General features: G+C 39.9%; 1 long non-coding RNA gene across 1 annotated transcript in view; it reads right to left on the bottom strand.

The window, feature by feature from the left end:
* LOC129501780 (uncharacterized) overlaps nucleotides 1–12967 on the bottom strand; it is a 40441-nt gene extending 27474 nt beyond the window's left edge. Inside the window, exon 1 of the long non-coding RNA XR_008662814.1 lies at nucleotides 12906–12967. This is a non-coding gene — a long non-coding RNA (uncharacterized LOC129501780). The remainder of the gene's footprint in view (nucleotides 1–12905) is intronic.
* Nucleotides 12968–15209: the final 2242 nt, after the last annotated feature.

Here is a 15209-nt window from a genome sequence, read left to right as displayed (position 1 = left end):
GGGACAGATCACGTGAAGGATCTTAGATAATCATGCTATCTGGGCCTTAATGCATGTGAGAAAGACAGTAAGAATTTTAGGCAAGGGACGCCTGGGTGGCTCAGTGGTTGAGCGCCTGCCTTCTGCCCAGGGCGTGACCCCAGAGTCCCGGGATCGAGTCCCGCATCGGGTGGGGAGCCTGCTTCTCTCTCTGCCCGTGTCCCTGTCTCTCTCTCTGTGTGTCTTATGAATAATTTTTTTTTAAAAAAAGAGTTTTAGGCAAGAGTATAGCCAAAGAATATTTACCTTTTGGAAAAATGACTCTGAAGATAAGCTTGAAGTGGAAAGAGACAAAGGAAAGAATCCAGGTGAGAAGTAACAAAGACATGTGCAAATAGAGATGAAGAGATGAGAAAATATGCAGGAAATATCTAGGTAATGGGACCACAGAAATTGATAATGAATGTGAAGTGTAAAGAATGGTGAGGACTTAGACAGATAGGTGATTATCAAGTAAAAAAAGGGGGGGGGAATGTAGAAATAACAGATTTGGTGGAAATAAAGATAAGCTTACTTTCGACAAGAGTGTGAGTTGTTTGAGTTATGCAGGTAGAACGGCATTATGGGCAATGGGCAATGGTATACATAGAAGCGATCAGGACTGCAACAGTAACTGAAGTCCTCGATTACACAGGTAGCAATGACAACTATGGGAGTGAGTGAGATTGCCCAAAAGAAAAAAGCATTCTGAAGAAATACTGTGGTGTATGTGCCTGAAGTATCATTAGTAGTCATGAGACCTTTGTCAATAAGAATTGTTGGAGTGTGTTTTCTCCTCATGCTTCAGAATGTGCCCCATGATGTGGTGGAAGGGTTGCTGGGCTGGGGAGCAGGAGGCTTGGCTCCCAATCCAGGTTCTCTCAGAAGCTCCTTGCATGACTTTAGCAACTCATTTAACCATTCCCTTCTTTGGTTTCTTTATCTGTGAAATGAGGGGGCTGGATTAGATGAGCTTGAGCACTCTGTAGTTCTTCAAGCAGTTCTCCAAATCTCATGACTTCTGATGGGCTCTGATGGAGCTGCTAGTGAAACTTGAAATAACTGAAAGATGGAAATGAAAAGAAATTTGGCATAGTAAGGGCCACCAAGTTTAGAATTTCCTCATAAATGGGGTGCCTGGATGGCTAAGGGTCTGCCTTCAGCTCCGGTCATGGTTCCGGGGTCCAGGGATCGAGTCCTGCATCAGCCTCCTGCTCCGTGGGGAGCCTGCTTCTCCCTCTGCCTCTCTCTCTCTCTCTCTCTCTCTCATGAATAAATTCTTTTTAAAAAGAGAGAATTTCCTCATAAATAATGGAAAGTTGACTTTGAAAAATATTCTTGCTGTGCTTTCGGAGCAGTTATTGCAAACTATTATGAAATTGTGGGGCCTTTTATTGAAAGAGAATGATATTTGATCACAAATATTTGGGTTTTTATTGACTGGCCTTTAGAGCCTAAACTTTTAAAAAAATAACTATGTAAGGTTATCTCATTTAAAAGCCACCTACTTAAAGCTCCATTGCCTATGATATATGTATACAATGGAATATTCCTCAGCCATTAGAAATGACAACTACCCACCATTTTCTGAATATGGATGGAACTGGAGGGTATTATGCTGAGTGAAGTAAGTCAATTGGAGAAGGACAAGCATTATATGGACTCATTCATTTGGGGAATATAAAAAATAGTAAAAGAGAATAAAGGGGAAAGGAAAGAAAATGAGTGGGAGATATCAAAGAGGGAGACAGAACATGAGAGACTCCTAACTCTGGGAAATGAACAAGGGGTGGTGGAAAGGGAGGTGGGAGGAGGGTGGGGGTGACTGGGTGACGGGCACTGAGGGGGTCACTTGACGGGATGAGGACTGGGTGATATGCTATATGTTGGCAAATCGAGCTTCAATAAAAAAAGATAATAAATAAATAAATAAATAAATAAATAAATAAATAAATATCTTTCCTTGTTACCAAAAAAAAAAAAAAAAAAAAAACCTCCATTGCAGTAGGGATTATGTGATAGATCTGATAACATTTGTCCCTCCTAGTCAATTATGACTGCCTTTAGGTAACACAGAAAGAGAAAACATTTTTTGTAACTATATTGCATTTAAATTGTATATCCCAGGGACGCCCAGGTGGCTCAGTGGTTAACTGTCTGCTCAACTAACAAACCAAACATCTGTGAAGATAGTCACTACCTGTATTGTGGTATACGGCTGAACGGTTTTTGTAAAATTATTTTGTAGTTTTCATTGAACTGCATTCTGGCAGTACCCTTACACAAAGCCCCTAAATAATAATTACTCTCTGAATGTCAGAAGATTATCTTATTGTGAGGAGCCCTGAGCACACAGTGACATATAGCAATCATGGTACAAAAAGCCTCAGAACATAGAGCTTTGCATTGTAAAGAGAAGCCTCTGCCAAAAGAGTAGGATTTGCTTAACTTAATCAGAGTTTGTAAAAAATGTTTAAGAATTAAAAGCAAAGTAGAAAGGTAAAGAGTTAATGTACAAAAATTAATATATATAAACAGACAACAAGCAATTGAAAGAATGGAACCAAGTGCAAAAGCAATCTGAAGAATAACAAAAAGACAAAGACAAAATCCTAGGAATAAATGTAACAAGAAATGTATAAGACCAATATGAAGAAAACTTTAAAATGCCACCGCATGATGTGAAAGAAGTTTTTGGACGTGCCAAAGATTTCTATTTTGGAAAGAGAACCAAGATACATTATTAGATGAAACAAACAAGGACCAGAACAGTATGTGAAGTATCTTACTTTTCACATAAAAAAGAAAAATAAGAATCCACACTTCTATTTACTCGTGTATAGGGAAACTCTGAAAAGATTCCTAAGAAATTTCCTATGGAGCACATGGAAATTGAGCAGGTAAGAGACATGAAAGGTAGACAGGATTTTTCATACCTTTTAGAGAGCACCTCCTCATTCAATTTTATAGCTAGATAGCATTCCATTTTAGTTTGAACTGTAATTTGTTTTAATCAGACTCCTGCTGATATGTAGATTGTTTCTAGTCATTCACTATTACAATCGATTTTACAATTAATCATATAAATGATTAACTTTTTGAAAAACCAAACTTTAAACCATAAATAAAACTTCCAACCAAAAAAAAAATTCCAGAAATAACAATCAAACACTTTCAAATGAAAGCTCTAACTTCTTAAATATAAATACTGAAGTTCAAAACAGCAAGTCTTGGAAGTGGCCAAATGTAGGATGACTAGTTAAGCATCTCTCCTTTCTCCGTCCCCCGCCCATTCCCATACCACCCATCCAAAGTACACCTGCTCTCTTGCTTATGAATGAGAAGCATCCCAAAGTCTTCAGTGCAGATGAGAAACAAGTCAAATTATTTCATCCACTGCAAGTTAGCACAGGGCTCCAAAGTTGTCCTAATTAATCAGCTGTCATCATTCTCAGTGTCTCCTGCCACTGAAACTACTTTGCTACACTGGTGGGTGTGGCAAGGTTTTTATTAAAATATTAACTTATACTGGTTCTCTCTTTAGTTTTCTCCCCTACATTTGAAGCAGAGAGCACACTTTTGGCTCCCTTGTCTCAGAGGTGCTTTGTAGTTGACTAGAAAGCAGGAGCTTCCTGAGGAAAGGCACTCCATTAAAAAACTCACAAAAGAGATTGTTCTAGATATCCTGAGTGAAGAAAGAGAAAGGGGAGTGCTTTTGAGAGTGGCAAGAGGAGGAAAGGGATAACTTTTCCATCCAGAGCAGAGATAGCAGTCTATGGGTTTTTAAAGTAGCAAGGACCTCCTCCTGGCTTCCTACCTGGGCCTCAGAGGGGATGGCTGCATGGCTTTTGAACACTAGGAACCAGGGTCCCAGCCCTGGTTGTTTTCTTTGTCCAGTGAGTAGCTCAGGAGCAACTTCTCACTATATTTCAAGGAATCATTGACACATTAAGTATATCAGCAGCAACCATGATGGACTGGAGAATAAAGTTTTCTCTGTGAATCATTTAGAAGGGCTTTAAGCTGCAAATAATGAGAAACGCAACATACTGTGGCTTAAACAAAGAGGGTGTTTCTTTTTCCTCTCACAACAAGAAGTTCTGGAAAGAAGTGGCTCCTGGAATTGGTTCAGTGGCTAAGTGGTGTTGGGGTCACCAAGCGTGTAGTCCTCCTTCATGATTGCAAGATGGCTGCTGCAATTCCAGCTCCCATGCCCCTATTACATCAAGAGAATGAGAGGAAGAGGGAGCATGAGGGCCTTGCATCCACCTTGTCAGGAAAAGCAAATCATTTCCTACAACCCCCAGCAGAAAGAAGTTCTCTTGCCTCTTATCGGCTAGGACCATCATTTGACCACTTGTCCACCCTTCACATCAAAGAAGGTAGCAAAGCAAAAGGCACCTGGGAACACCTGTTGGGTTTGCCATAACCACAGTGACTGCCACACCCAAATTTGGGGGCACTACATAAGCATCCCGAGTCTGTATGATCAGCAAGAGATGAAACCCCCCAAATTACTAAGAATCAATTTTCCACCACCCAGTGAGATGCCATGGGATTAGGATGAATTTCAAAGAAACCAAGATAAAAATAAACACATTCTTTTTGAAAAACAACAACAAAAATAAGAGGTAAAAGGTGATGCTTCTTGCAGGTCAGATTTTGTGTTGTAAATGCATTACCTTTTACACAGGCATCAATGATCTTAAAAAAAAAAAGAGAGAGATGTCCTTCTCCTTTGAGGAGTCCTCCTGAAACAAAGGGAAAAAAGAAAGAAACAGCAGTAGTAAAAGCTTTCTAGCAAGCAGTTACCAAATATGTTCACCATGGACCTGAGAACTCAACTGTGTTTATGAAGTGCATATGGGCTCTCTCCAAATCTTACCTAACTGGTAGCCTATCTTCTAAATATGAGATGCAAGTGAGTCTCTCTCTGTTAAATGTCGTCAGTTCCACCAAACCCTAATCTTGCCTGGCAAGTGCCCCATATTTCTGAATTGCTGTTCTGTGCCCTATGTTCTTTCAGATTTGCTTTCCATTGGTTTTTAACTGGCATTAGTCTAGTTAATTCTATTGTGTCTTAACCCTGGTTCTGGATCCCTCTCTTCTTTCTTCTCTGCTCTGCTCGTGTTTTCTCTTCTACTGTTCTTTCAAAGACCGCTTGTCTCCTCATCAGCTGGCTGGGTCTTCTCTCCTCAGAGGTAGCATAATGGCAGTAGTCTAAGGAATGGCAGCAGAACTGGGATCAAACAAACAAGCTGCTGCTTGTTACAGAAATAGATCATTAACTTCAGATCATTAAGTGCAATTTGTCAGCTTATCTCTTTCAAACTTAGTATAAGAAAGTCATTTCCCAGTGGCAACCACTTGCCAGCTAGAACTTTCACGCATCGATCGGGATAGATGAAATTGATAGGGGCTCTTTGAACCCTTCCCAGAATTATCTCTATAATGGGACATTTCATACCATGGAACTATTGTTAAGATTAACAAGAAGTACCTATAAGGTGTTTGGGGTTTCTAAGATGAAATATGTCACATAAATGGGACAAATCCCTTTGGGAAGATAGAATGTGAATACAGGGAATATTACTTACATTATGGAGCTGAAATCTCTGAGGCTTGAGGATTTATTTTCACTGAAATGCAGCTAAAGACAGTGGTCAACACTTTTTGAACATGATTTCTCCCTGCTTGAGAAGGAGGGGTAATTTGTTCTCTTCTGCGTGTGTGCACACATGTCCTTGATAGAGCAGATCTGCCACCAAAAAAATGGACCTTTCTTACCTGAGCCCCTTCCAAAGTTCTATACTGTCCATTTTTAATGTCACATGATTTTTCTTAAAGAAGACCCCTTAAATTACATAAGCTTCAGGCTTCAAAAAATCTGGATCTGTACCTTATCCAATATATGATGCAACTTACCATTTCCAATTTTTATTTATATCCAGTATTTCATTGGAAATAAGCAAGTATACTAGTGGCATCATTTTAAAAGATAACTCATTTTATTTATTTCTGGCTTAATGATTAGTGTTTGTAGTTAAATTTAACCATTTAGAGGCATTTTCATATATTCAGCAATTCAACAATAGCTTTAAAAATTATAAATGTACAATGTACAATGTATTTGCACGGTTATAAGATGCCATATCTACAAAACTATTCAGTAGCCAAAGATTGAAAACACCCTAAAATCACCAATAAAAGACTAGTTAAATAAATTATGGTACATCCATATAAACACTATGCAGCTATAAAAAAATGAGAAAGATCTCCATGTGCTGCTATGGAAGGGTTTCCAAGATATATTGTTTATAAATTATAAAATGATGAAGATAGTATCTATATAGTGCAGTAAAAGGGTGGGGGATAAGAATTTATATTTACAGTGGCTTGTATTTGGATAAAGTAATTTTGAAAGGACATATAAAAAACTAATAAAATAATTATCTATGGTAATGTGAGTACAGGAATTGAATGCGTGAGAAAACAGGAAGGGAAGTAAGATATATCACAATTTTATGCATTATGTAGACAAAACCATTGGAATGTATTTCTCAAAAAGTAAAATCAGAAAGAAACAAGAAACTGCCTGGATACTCTTCTCCTGATTCAGTGTATCTATATCCTGTTAGCCCTCTAAGTGTGTGATTGTAATGACTTCGCGAAGCTTCTCCTGGAGTGAGAACCTTCCCCTTCCCTTAGCTTCCATCGCAACAGCATTGGAATCAACTTCTGTTAGGACAAATCACTCCCCATCACTCATGATCCTTATTTATAAAGGTCCTTTTCAAGGCTGTTCTGTATTTACCTCCTGCCATTCTTGCTCTCACCTCTCCATGACCTTCCTGTTGTACTTCACTCAGTTTCTTGAACAGCTCACATCCTCTCCCATGGAGAAGCTTTCCCTGACCCCCTTGACTTTGCTGGGTTACCTTGCTTTTCTTTTCCATCCCTGTATATTCATTTTCAAAATACTTACCTCACTCAGTATTGCTTGTAATGTGGGTCTTGCCTACTCAAGATTCCAGACCAAAGGCTCCATGCTGGTCTGGATTGTATTTGTAATATTTACTTCTGTGTTCCTAGTGCTTAATACAGTTCCTATCAAGTTCCTAGCAAGAGTTAGCAAATAATCGTTGACTGGTAATGAACGTGTTTCCTCCTTACCGGAGAGTAATTTCCTCATGGGTCAGATATGCCTTTCTCCATAGCACGCATAACATCAGTGACAATAGTATTAACATAAGAGACAGGGATTCAAATAAGAGCTACCATTACCAGCTCTGCGATCTTACCTTTTAGCCTCTTTGGGCTCCAGAGATCTCCTCTACAGTAAGATTTTCATTCATTCTGTCATTCAGTAAATATTTACCAAGTGCCACCCATGTGCCAGGCACTAATCTAGTACCTGTGGATACAGAAAAGTGCTTACTATCTGCCACACAGATTCTAACTAGGATAGGGAAGGAGTGGATAGAGAGGGGCACAGTGAACACTTAACCCAAGTAAATACAAATTTCAAGTAATGATAAAGGCTACAATAGAGCAATGGAAGGCAGCTAATTCAGAGCAGCCAGGGAAGGCCTCTCTGAGGAGATAGTTGCAGTGAGTTTTGGAGTAGATTAAATGAGATAGTGTCTGCCAATACTTTAAAATAATATCTAGCATATGACGAACTTTGACAAATGATAACTATCAGTATTACTGAGTACGTGTCAAAGAATGAACTAAAAGTATGAAAGTATAAACAGATTGCATTTAATATGTAAAATGCTATAATACAATATATATTCAAATAGTGTTGAGTCAGCAAGCTCTTTTCTGACTGAAAGAATCTCCTTTTTTTTTTTTTTTTACTGAAATAGTTACTGTTCCTCCAAAGGAGTACAATTAATACCCTAGGAATGATGTCATTACTCACGATGTCTAACAATGTACTCAGAGAGAAATCACAGAAACATATGTAACATTGGTGTTCATAAGGGGATATGATGTTCTCTAAGATCCCAAGAACCTATGAGTTTTTACATGTTTGTTACATCTGGTTGGGGTACCGATCTCAAGAGGGAGACTACAGATGTGTCAACACAGATCCACTCCTAAAGTCTAAAAAGTCCCTGAAAATTCACATCTTCCTGATGTGGTAGTAAAATCACTGGAATGTATTGGCTGGTATGTATCGTGGGGTAGGGTTAAGAACCTTCCCAGTGCCAGGCACTTCTCATTTAATCTTCAAAAATATATATAAGGCAGGTAGCTGTCTTAGGTTGGGTTCCCAGAGCTGAACCGTAGATGAAGGAAGTGGCACAGAGGTAGAAAGGATGTGACTTCTAGGTGAAGCCTCTATTTGGGCTGGGGGCCTTGGGAATTTGGGGGTGTGTCCCAAATTTGAGGGAGGGGTGTGTGTGTGTGTACTCACACAGAAATAATAAACAGGACCCAAAGGATCTAGGCAGAGCACTGACAGTGTCCGGTATAGCATTTATATCCCTGATTTATAAAAGAGGAAATCTGGGCCTTTATGCGCTCAGAGAGGTTAAATACTGTGCTCAAGGTCACCTACTTACTAAGTGGTGGAACTCAGATACAAATCCAGAGGAGCCTGACTCCACAGTTCATGTTCATTCTCCTGCATCACATGTGCCTCCCTTTCCTGACCATCAGCCACATTTACTGAAACATATTCTGCATTTATATAAATAGTCTTACCTAGCTTTCTGAGGCAGAAGACCACCAGCTATATTCAGAAATCTTTAGAAAAGCAATTATCAGGGGCACTTGGGGGGCTCAGTCAGTTAAGCATCTGCCTTTGGCTTGTGTCATGATCTCAGGATCCTGGGATCAAGCCCCATGTCAGGCCTGCTGCTCCCTCTCCCTCTGCCTCTGCCCCTAACCCCACTTGTGTTCTCTCCCTCTCTCAAATAAATAAATAAATAAAACTTTGAAAAAGAAAAGAAAAGCAACTACCCCACACAAATGGAGTGCAAGCCACATACGTAATTTAAAATTTGCCAACGGGGATCCCTGGGTGGCGCAGCAGTTTAGCGCCTGCCTTTGGCCCAGGGCACGATCCTGGAGACCCGGGATCGAATCCCACGTCGGGCTCCCGGTGCATGGAACCTGCTTCTCCCTCTGCCTGTGTCTCTGCCTCTCTCTCTCTCTCTGTGTGTGACTATCATAAATAAATAAAAATTAAAAAAATAAAATAAAATTTACCAACGGCCACAACAAAAGAATAAAAGAAACAAGTGAAGTTAAATTTAATAGTACACTTTATTTAGCTCAGTATATTCAAAATATTATTTTGAAATGTAGTCGATACAGAAATTTAACAAGATCTCCACATTCTTTTTTCATACAAAGTCTTTTTGTATGTTTTACACTATAGCACAACTTGATGTGGTTGTAAAATATTTATCGGAAGTACTTGATGTGAGCTTAGATTTCATAAAATTCTCAGTTGAAAAATGGGTGGTTTTCCATAGCCAAGTTGGTCCAAACATGCTTAGAAGTTTTCATAATAAAATGGGGTATCTTTTTACATTTAAATCAATTAATATTAGATATTAAAAATATTCAGTCTTCAATCACACCAACCACATGTCAAATGCTCGATAGTTTCATGTGGCTACTAGGTACCCAATAGAACAGTACAAAAAATTATCCTAAGAAAAAGTACAAGGAGGTGATTCTGTATACCATCGGGGACTAAACCAGAAAGTCTTTGAACAAAAAATATTGAGTATCTATCATGTGTTGCATGTAGAAAACATGATGATGAAACAAAACGCTCTTAGCTAGAAACAGTTAACTACAAGGACTTTGCAACTGAAGTGGCTCAGAAGGAATGAGAATTAGCCATGTTAATAGTTTTGGACCAGAGCCACTCAAGAAGGAGATAGGATTGGCTTGTGCTTGATCTCTGTTGCAATATTTTATTGCCTGCATGTAATTCTTTATTTACATCTCTGGAGACCTGGTTACCTGGTTTCACTGCATTTTGTATAAGAAGCTCTGCATCAAACCAAGAGCACTGGTAAGTGGCTACTTTGACCCCATAATCTCATCAGTACATGCCAGGTGGTGCTAGAAACACAGTCAGGGGCTAGGACATGGGAACACTGGAAGGAAGCTGGCATACTTTTAAATCCATGTGCAAGTTTATGCTCAAAAGAAATGAGCACATTTGCAAAAGTGTTCATGGCAGCACTATTTTTAATTACCAAAAACAGTTACTCAAACACACATCAACAGTAGAAAGATTTAATAAATAGTGGAATTTTTGGAATATGCATGCAGTAAAATACCATGAAGCAAGGAGAATGAAAAAACCTACAACTATATCCAACATTATCAATGAATCTTAGAAACACACAGAGCAAAAGAAGCCAAAGAAGCCAGATACCCAAAAGAACAAAATGTAGGATTCCCTTCATACCAAACTCAAAAGTAGCCAAAACTAATTTATAATTTTAGCAGTCATGAAAGTTCGGTTTGGGAGTGGGGGATCAGGGATTGTGATTAAAAGATAGCATGAGGGAGAATCCTGTGACGCTGGCAAAGTTCTATTTCTTAACTGTAAGTTGTTACACAGGTGTGTTTAAGGACCATACTTATGACTGGTGCAATTTCTGTATGTCTGACATATATATGCATCTTTCTTAAAATCATAAAGAACTTCCTTGGAAGCAAGGGAAAGCCAAGCTGATCATAGAGACTGGGAGTCGATGAGGAAAGTAGGTGAAGAAAAAGAGAACTTAGTTCTCATTGAAGTTTCTCTGCTTGACATGTCTTTTCCCCACCTTTGCGTAATGAAATCCTAATCTCTTCAAGTTCCATTTAATAACACTTCCTCCAGGAAAGTCTTCCTGGATTGCCCTAAACAAAAGTTCTCTCTCCTTCTAAATGTGTACGGCACTTGTCAGTACTATTCATCACATACTACCATGCATTATAGCAATTCCTAGAGGCAGTGCAGTGTAGCACTTAAAAGTTGGGGCAGGGAGTCACCAGGATTAAAGACCTGCCTCTGCCCACCTGTGAATGACCTGAGAAATTGCTTAGTCGTTCTGCATTTGTTTCCTTACTTGTAAAATGGAGATAATAACAATAGGATCTCCCCAAAATTTGTTGTGAAGCTGAAATGAAACAATGGATGCACAGTGACTGGAAATCAGTAAGACCTCAGGAAATGTTAACTGTTATTATTATTATTATTGAGTATTATCTATTCTAGCAGATAATAGTTTGCTGAAGAATACATGGAACATGACTTAGATGCCCCATTACACACATCCCGCATTGGCTTGCTTTATAATAGTCATGTTCTTTTTTATTTTTCCCACTAGCCTAAACTCCTCAAGAATAGGGAAAACAATCTCACATTGACCCTTCACATTGTATAATGGTGGGATTCAGGCTATGTAGGTACTTAGTAATGGTCAAATCAACTTGCCCTTCCTCATTTGGCCACACTCCAAATAATCAAAAGAGAATTTCCATAAACTCACACCACAAATTTTCCTACCTCTAAGGTAACTGACCAAGTATTGCTGTTTGCCCTTGGCTATACATGTTTGGGTACTAAAATTCTCATGATCCCTGAAACCCTTCAGTCCCAGACACACCAAGATAGGTGACCCCCGCCCCCACCTGTATCTGTGGCCTATTGATTTTTATGGATGGCGGATGGTTCATATAACTGCCTAAAGCCTCTTTCTGTTGGCATTTCCTCTGCCTACTCAAGGACTGGGGGCTCTTGAAATCTCTCTCCTTCCTACATCATCCATCTTTTCCCCTCTGAACCATTCCCATCAGCATACAAACATGTTGTCATTTCTCCTAATTAAAAAAAGACTTAAAATATTAAAACAAAACAAAACAAAAAAACAACAACAATAGCAATAACTACAAAAAGCCTGGAACCTACATCTCCCTCAAGCTACTCTCCATTCTTGGCTCCCCTTCATAACAAAACTTAAATGAATGGTTTATACAATCTCCAATTCCAGTTCCTCACTTTCACCATTCATGTTGAACCACTTTAATCAGGCTGTCCGCAACTCTCTATAGACGTAGGTCTTGTCCCAGTTTGCCAATGATCTAGAACTTTCCCGGACTGTTAAATTATGAGAAATAAAATTGTATTGCTTTTAGCCATTGTATTCGCTCAGGTTTTTTTTTTTATTTTTAAAAAATATTTTATTTATTTATTCATGAGAGACACAGACAGAGAGAGAGAGAAAGAGAGAGAGAGAGAGAGAGAGAGAGGCAGAGACACAGGCAGAGAGAGAAGCAGGCCCCACGCAGAGAGTCTGACATGGAACTTGATCTTGGGACTCCAGGATCACGCCCTGGGTCTAAGGCAGGTGCCAGACTGCTGAGCCACCCAGGGATCCCCCAGGTATTTTTTAAATCACAGAAGTTTATCTTAGCTTAAGCAATAGAGCAAAGAACTTCCACATTTACATATTCAGTTCAACTACCTCCTCTGCACTTCATGCTTATATATCCAATGGTCTACTCTGCAACCAATTAAATATATAGTAAGCATCTTATATTTAACATGTCAAAACTAAACATTTAATTTCCATCCCTAAGCAATCCCCCCCATCAGAAAATTGTTCTCCATTATTCTTGCTCAGGCCTCAAACCATGAAGTCATCCCTGATACCATTCCTTGTCTCATATCCCACATTTAGTCTACCAGGAAAGGCCACCAGCCTCTCTTGCCAGATACTGCAAGTGCTTCCTCACTGTTTCCACACTGGCCTGCCTCAACACAAGAGTTAGAATAATCCTCTAAGATCATAGATCAGTGTAAGTCAAACCTTCCCCCAATGGCTTCTTGTCTCATTCAGAATAAAATCCCAAGCACTTACCTTGACCTACAAAGCCAAACGATCTTGTCCCATTACTTGTTTGACCTCATCTCCTACTGTTCTCTTCCTCCCTCATTCCGCCTCAGCCTCAAAGGCCTCCTTGCTCCCTTCAAACACACATAGCCACTTAAGCCTCTGGCTGTGAACTTTCAGATCCTTCTGCCCAGAAGGCTCTGTCCTAGATCATGACATGATTACTTCTACACTTTCCCAGTCTCTCCTCAAATTTTAAATTCTTTCTTTTAGCTTTTAAATCACTCATTTATTGATATAAGAAATAGTTTCCATGCAACAGACACTGTGGGAACATGAGGATGACTATGACATGTATTCCACCCTCCAAAAACTGCTAAATTGGACTAGAGACTGGACTTTTCATAAAGTTTCCTGGGGGAGGTGGCTCCTAAGATGAATCTGGAAGAAAAAAATTGGAGTTAGTTAGTGGGAGAAGGGGTGGTAAGGCAAGTACCTTAGGGAAAGACAGTGTAGTGATTGTGTATGGGTATGAAAGTGCATACCATATTCAGAGCCTATAAGATCAGCCATTTCCCTCCAAGAGTCTGGTCATGTGCTATAACATGAGCACTGCAGTTAACTGCAGAAGGATGAAACAGAGTGGAAGGAGCCACTCATGGCCACAGGAGTGGTGGTGCAGGAGAGGAAGCCAAGATCAGTGCCCAGATATAGAGATTGCAGGCATCTGCGGTGACAAGAGAGGACATCAGACAAGTAGTCAGAACGAGGAGCCCATTAGCAAGAGGGAGATATGGCCCAACATAATGGGCAGAATTTAGGAACAGGGATTCCTGCAGTGAGCAATGTTTGGAGATGATAATAGTGATGGGAGTCTGTACATTGATGGCCCTGAATGAACCAGGTTCCCTGGTACTCATGCCCTCTTCAATCTCCCTCCTTAAATCTTGGCTGGACCCGTGATTTGCTTTAACCAAATAGTCCCTAATCAGGGGAGACTTTGCCCTCTCAGGGGACTTTTGACAATGTTTGGAGACAGTTGTCAAAAGGGGAAGGGGAGTGCTACTGGCATCTAGTGGGTAGAGTCCAGAAAGGTGTCAGACATCCAACAATGTAGAGTATAGTCCCCCACTACAAGGAGTTATCCAGCTCCAAATGTCAAAGTGCGAAGGTAGAAAAACCAACAGAAAGCAACCTAAGCCTTAAGACCTTATGCCTTAAGAATCTAGAAGCTTCCATTTTTGCACCCTTGGAAGCAGGTCAGCCAAACTTCTTACATGGCCAACTCAGAGATTCCATGGAGAGACCATATGAGAAGCAGCAGTCCTATGGCTACATGGAAGGGAACTGAGAACCCAGTTCACAGCAAGCACCAATGTCCCAGATATATGGTCCTAGGCAAACTTTTTCTGCTAGCCCCCAACAATCTGAGCCATCTTTGCTGGGGTATCAGCTATGTGAGTCCAGATGCTCAGGGATGGTCCAGTACCAGCAGACACTACAGGGAGCAGAAATGAGTTGTTTCTTCTGAGCCCTGTCCAAATTACAGAATTATGAACAAAGAAATACACAGTACTGTACACAGTAATAGACAGAACAATAGCCAACATAATAGGTACTGTTCTGAATCCATTCTAACTACAACCTTATGAAGTGGAACGTGTTATTGTCAATGTCACTTTAGCTATGAGAAAGCCTATGCACATAAGCACGAAGGAGTTAAGTACCCACCAAGCTTAACACAATGAGGAAGTAAGAGAGTTGAGCTTTAATTTAGGCAGCCTGACTCCAGGGGCTATGTCTTCACCATCACGACACACAGCCTCTCTCTGGGCATTCATTCACTTAATGAATATTTATGGAGAATCTGCCATGTGCTGGAACTGTTCTATGCACATAGGTTCCAACAGAAACCAAAACAGACAAAAATTCTGGTCTCATGGAACTTACTTCTAATGGAGTCTGAGAAGCCACAGAAGCATACATACTATCAGGTCACAAGACACTGATTGCTTTTTTGGCTGCTAGGCATCTATTCTAGCACCCTCATTTCCACTGGGGAATTATTCTTCCTTTTGGATATAATCTATTAAGACTTTTACTCAAGGTGGGCAGCCCTCCCCTCACCAAGCCAGGCCAGATATTCCTGTCCAGAGATTCAAGTCCTCAGAAAAATAGCAGAAAGATTGAAAATAGTTGGAATTCATTCATTCTAAGAGTGTTCCCAGAAAAAAAAAAACTATCAAGGAGCTCCTGCTACTCCAACCCCCAAATCTGCCCGCCTCCTACCTACTTATGAGCCTTGCTCCCTAGTCTTCTTGTTATCCTGTG

Source organism: Nyctereutes procyonoides, unplaced genomic scaffold (assembly GCF_905146905.1).
Source record: "Nyctereutes procyonoides isolate TBG_1078 unplaced genomic scaffold, NYPRO_anot_genome, whole genome shotgun sequence".
NCBI classification, from domain to species: domain Eukaryota; kingdom Metazoa; phylum Chordata; class Mammalia; order Carnivora; family Canidae; genus Nyctereutes; species Nyctereutes procyonoides.
This window is presented reverse-complemented; position numbering and strand designations above follow the sequence as displayed.